Source organism: Notamacropus eugenii, chromosome 5 (genome assembly GCF_028372415.1).
Source record: "Notamacropus eugenii isolate mMacEug1 chromosome 5, mMacEug1.pri_v2, whole genome shotgun sequence".
NCBI classification, from domain to species: Eukaryota; Metazoa; Chordata; class Mammalia; order Diprotodontia; family Macropodidae; genus Notamacropus; species Notamacropus eugenii.
The window spans coordinates 190,195,684-190,201,067 of record NC_092876.1 but is presented as its reverse complement, the minus strand read 5'-3'; the positions used below and the strand labels follow the sequence as shown (position 1 = coordinate 190,201,067).

The window sequence follows — 5,384 nt, the reverse complement described above, 5'->3', positions numbered from 1 at the left end:
CCCCTCTCTGAACTCGATAAATCCAACCTCAAAATAAACAAGAAAGAGGTTAAGGAGGTAAATAAAACTCTGGATAAGGTAGATATGATAGATCTTTGGAGAAAATTAAATGGGAATAGAAAGGAATATACTTTTTTCTCAGCGGTACATGGAATATTTACAAAAATTGACCATGTACTAGGACATAAAAATCTCACAATCCAGTGCAGAAAGGTAGAGATAATCAATGCATCCTTTTCAGATCATAATGCATTAAAAATTACATGTAATAAAAGGCCATGGAAAGAGAAACCAAAAATCAATTGGAAACTAAATAATCTAATTCTAAAGAAGGGTTGGGTTAAAGAAGAAATCATAGAAACAATCAACAATTTCATTCGAGAGAATGACAATAGTGAGACAACATACCAAAACTTATGGGATATTGCAAAAGCAGTTATTAGGGGAAGTTTTATATCTCTGAATGCTTACATAAATAAAATAGAGAAAGAGGAGATCAATGACTTAGGCTTGCAGTTGAAAAAACTAGAAAAAGAACAAATTGAAAATCCCCAAGTAAATACCAAATTAGAAATACTGAAAACCAAAGGAGAGATTAATAAAATTGAAATAAAGAAAACTATTGAATTAATAAATAAAACCAATAGTTGGTTTTATGAAAAAACTAATAAAATTGATAAACCTTTGGTCAATCTGATTAAAAAGAAGAAAGAAGAAAACCAAATTACTAATATTAAAAAAGAAAGGGATGAACTCACCTCCCATGAGGAGGAAATTAAAACAATAATTAGAAACTACTTTGCCCAACTTTATGCCCACAAATTCGATAATCTAAACGAGATGGATGAATATTTTAAAAAATACAAATTGCCCAGATTAACAGAAGAGGAAGTTGAATACTTAAACAACCCCATCTCAGAAAAAGAAATTGAACAAACCATCAATGAACTCCCTAGGAAAAAATCTCCAGGGCCAGATGGATTCACAAGTGAATTCTATCAAACATTTAAAGAACAGTTAATTCCAATACTACATACACTATTCTTGAAAATTGGGGAAGAAGGAGTCCTCCCAAATTCTTTCTATGATACAAATATGGTTTTGATACCCAAACCAGGAAGAGACAAAACAGAGAAAGAAAATTATAGACCAATTTCCCTAATGAATATAGATGCAAAAATTTCAAATAAGATTCTAGCAAAATGAATACAGCATCTTATCACGAGATTAATACATTATGATCAGGTAGGATTCATACCAGGACTACAGGGCTGGTTCAATATTAGGAAAACTATTAGCATTATCGATCACATCAACAACAAAGCTAACAAAAACCACATGATTATCTCAATAGATGCAGAAAAAGCTTTTGACAAAATACAACATCCATTCCTACTAAAAACATTGGAGAATGTAGGAATAAAGGGAACTTTCCATAAAATAATAAGCAGTATCTATCTAAAACCTTCAGCAAGCATTATATGCAATGGGGATAAGCTAGATGCATTCCCAATAAGATCAGGGGTGAAACAAGGTTGTCCATTATCACCACTATTATTTAATATGGTACTAGAAATGTTAGCAGTAGCAATTAAACAAGATAAAGATATCCAAGGAATTAAAATAGCCAAAGAAGAAACTAAGTTATCACTCTTTGCAGATGATATGATGATTTACCTAGAGAATCCCAGAGATTCAAGTAAAAAATTACTAGAATTAATAAACAACTTTGGCAAAGTTGCAGGGTACAAAATAAACCCACACAAATCTTCTGCATTCCTATATACTAACAACAAAGTCCAACAGCAAGAGATAGAAAGAGAAATCCCATTTAAAGTTAGGGTAGACAGTATAAAATACTTAGGAGTCTACCTGCCAAAACAAACCCAGGGATTATATGAACACAATTACAAGACACTTTTTGCACAAATAAAGTCAGATTTAAGTAAGTGGAAAAACATTAGTTGCTCATGGGTAGGCCGTGCTAATATAATAAAAATGACAATTCTACCCAAATTAATATACTTATTCAGTGCCATACCAACTAAACTATCAGACAATTACTTTCTAGAGCTGGACAAAATAATATCAAAATTCATTTGGAAAAACAAAAGGTCCAGAATATCAAAGGGACTAATGAAAAGAAATGCTTGGGAAGGTGGCCTAGCGCTACCAGACCTCAAACTGTACTATAAAGCAGCAATTATCAAAACCACTTGGTATTGGCTAAGAAACAGAGAGGTAGACAAGTGGAATAGACTTGGCACTCAAGATGCAGTAGGCAAGGAATATAGCAACCTTCTGTTTGATAAACCCAAGGACCCCAGCTTCTGGGATAAGAACTCATTGTTTGACAAAAATTGCTGGGAAAACTGGATAACAGTGTGGCGGAAATTAGGCATAGACCCATACCTGACACCATACACAAGAATAAAGTCCAAATGGGTACATGATTTAGGTATAAAGATTGATACCATGAATAAACTGGAGAAGCAAGGAATAGTGTATTTATCAGATCTATGGAGAAGGGAAGAATTCTTTACTAAAGGAGAGATAGAATGCATTATGAAATGCAAAATGGATAACTTTGATTACATTAAACTGAGAAGTTTTTGCACAACCAAACCCAATGCAACCAAAATCTGGAGGGATGTAGTAAATTGGGAAAGAATTTTTACAGCTAAGCTCGGGGATAAAGGCCTCATTTCTAGAATATATAGAGAACTGATCCAAATGTATAATCATACAAATCATTCCCCAATTGATAAATGGTCAAAGGATATGAACAGGCAATTTTCAGAGGAAGAGGTTAAGGCTATCTATAATCATATGAAAAAATGCTCTAAATCACTATTGGTTAGAGAGATGCAAATCAAAACAACTCTGAGGTACCACATCACACCTATAAGATTGGCAAACATGACAGAACAAGAAAATGATAAATGCTGGAGAGGATGTGGGAAAGTTGGAACACTAATTCATTGTTGGTGGAGCTGCGAGCGCATCCAACCATTCTGGAGAGCAATTTGGAACTATGCCCAAAGGGCTACAAAAATGTGCATACCCTTTGACCCAGCAATATCGCTACTAGGACTATATCCTCAAGAGATCATAAAAATGGGAAAGGGTCCCACATGTACAAAAATATTTATAGCAGCACTCTATGTAGTTGCCAAAAACTGGAAGTCAAGGGGATGTCCATCAATTGGGGAATGGCTGAATAAATTATGGTATATGAATGTAATGGAGTACTATTGTGCCATAAGAAATGATGAACAAGAAGACTTCAGAGAGGCCTGGAAGGACTTATATGACCTGATGCTGAGTGAAAGGAGCAGAACCAGGAGAACTTTATGCACAGCAACAACCACAGTGTGTGAGAGTTTTTTCTGGTAGACTTAGATTTTTGTAATAACACAAGAACTTCTTACCAAAAAAAAAAAAAATCCCAATGGAGGATCTCAAGGCAAAATGCCTGCCACAGTCAGAGAGAGAAATATGGAAGTCACTCACATATTGTAGCAGATCATGTTTGTGTATGTGTATGTGTTTGTGTATCATGTTCTGATTTGTTACACGATTTCTTTCATTTATCTTAGTCTGACTACATAGCATGACTATAGTGAAAATATACTCAATAGGAAAGTATATGTAGAATCTATACAGAATTGTATGCAGTCTTGGGGAGGGAGGGGGGGAGTGGGGGGTAAGTGGGGAGGATAAAATCACAATTGAAAAAAAAAGATAAAATAAAATGCCAATTGAAATAATTCATATATTGCCTTCAGAAAAACAGACATGCAGAAAAACTCAAGGCTCCGAATTCTAAGAAACATAGGAGTTAAATTTAATTATTCCATTTAAAAACAAGTTTTCTAAGTAACCAGGAGAGTGATCTTCAAATACAAAACAAAGGAAGTCTGAATAACAAAAAACTATTTTACAACTACCAGAAAACACTGGTGGGAATGGAATAATATAGTCTGAAGGTCAATAGAACTCATATGCAGTTCAGTTCAATATGTAAATGTCCACTTTATTATAAATGACAAAAAGATGGACTTCAATGATAAAGGAGCATTTGAAAGTTTCAGCAAACAAGCCAAAACTGAAAAGGGGACACTTCTAAACACTTCCCAAACAGATATATAGGAGAAGTGAATAAGTGCAGCAGCTAAGGAAAGCAATAGGGTAACAGAGGATAGAAAAGTTAAGATTTTCTTCCAAATATACTAAAGGAGACAGTAGTGAGAGTAGAAATCCATCAGAGGTGACAGTGATGAGGTAGCCCAAACCTTGCAAAACCCTGCCTATAATCAAATCAGTGGAGTCACTTCAAACAGCTCATCCCCTGTACTTAAAATAGAGTAAGTGCTTAATAAGTGTCTTATTTTGTTCTTTTCATTGTCTGAACCTAAAGCAGATATTTATTAAATGCTAACTGAGTTTGCAAATCACCTTTGAAAAAAGCATGAAGAGTATTTGCAGATCCCACTGTAGTTCTCCAACACTAGGGCCACCTCTCACTCTCCAAGACCAAGCAGAAAAAGAAGGGAGTTGTATAAGGAGAAGTTTTCAGAAACATGGCTAGTACCAAGCAAACTGCCCATAAATCCACCCATGGTAAAGCCCCCAGGAAGCAAAAGCCACTACAAAGTCCACTCTCAAGAGTGTGCCCTCTCCTGGAGGGTTCAAAAAACTTCTTGGCTACAGGCTGGGTACTGTGGCTGTCTGTGAAATCAGGTGTTATCAGAAGTCCATGGAACATCTGATTTGTAAACTTCCCTTCCAGCATTTGGTGCATGAAATTGTTCAGGAGTTCAAAACAGATCTGCACTTCTACAATGTGGCAATTGATGCTTTGCAGGAGGCAAAGGAAGCCTATCTGGTTGGCCTGTTTGAGGACACCAACCTATGTGCTATTCAAGCCAAAGGCATCACAATCATGCCGCAAGATATCCAGCTAGCATGCTGCACACATAGAGAATGTGCTTAAACTCCACTAAGATGGAAAATGCTCTTCATTTTCAAAACAGAAAAAAAAAATCTCTTCTTTCTGTTATTGGTAGTTCTGAACATTAGAAATTGGTTTTCCATAGGGTCAAAAGGTACCAAATTATGTGACTGAGAATGAAAAAATAGGTGACAGAATAGTTATTGGCAAGGTTTTTTTTTTTCCATTTTTGTTTATGTGTGTGAATTTTAAATGTAAATGCAAAGACATAAAGCATTAATGTGGTCAAAAAAATGTTTCTATGAACAAGTTGCAGTGATTCAACTTTATAACAATTATAAGTAAACCTGTTAAATTTTTCTGGACAATGCCAGCATTTCATTTGTTTTTAAGTAAATTTCTCTTTGATGGCAACTAAATGGTGTTTGTA

The 5,384-nt window shown here is 35.0% G+C and overlaps 1 pseudogene; it reads left to right on the top strand.

Moving 5' to 3' along the window:
- Positions 1-4,366: 4,366 nt before the first annotated feature.
- LOC140507782 (histone H3.3C-like) lies at positions 4,367-4,996 on the top strand (annotated as a pseudogene).
- The last annotated feature ends 388 nt before the right edge of the window (positions 4,997-5,384 follow it).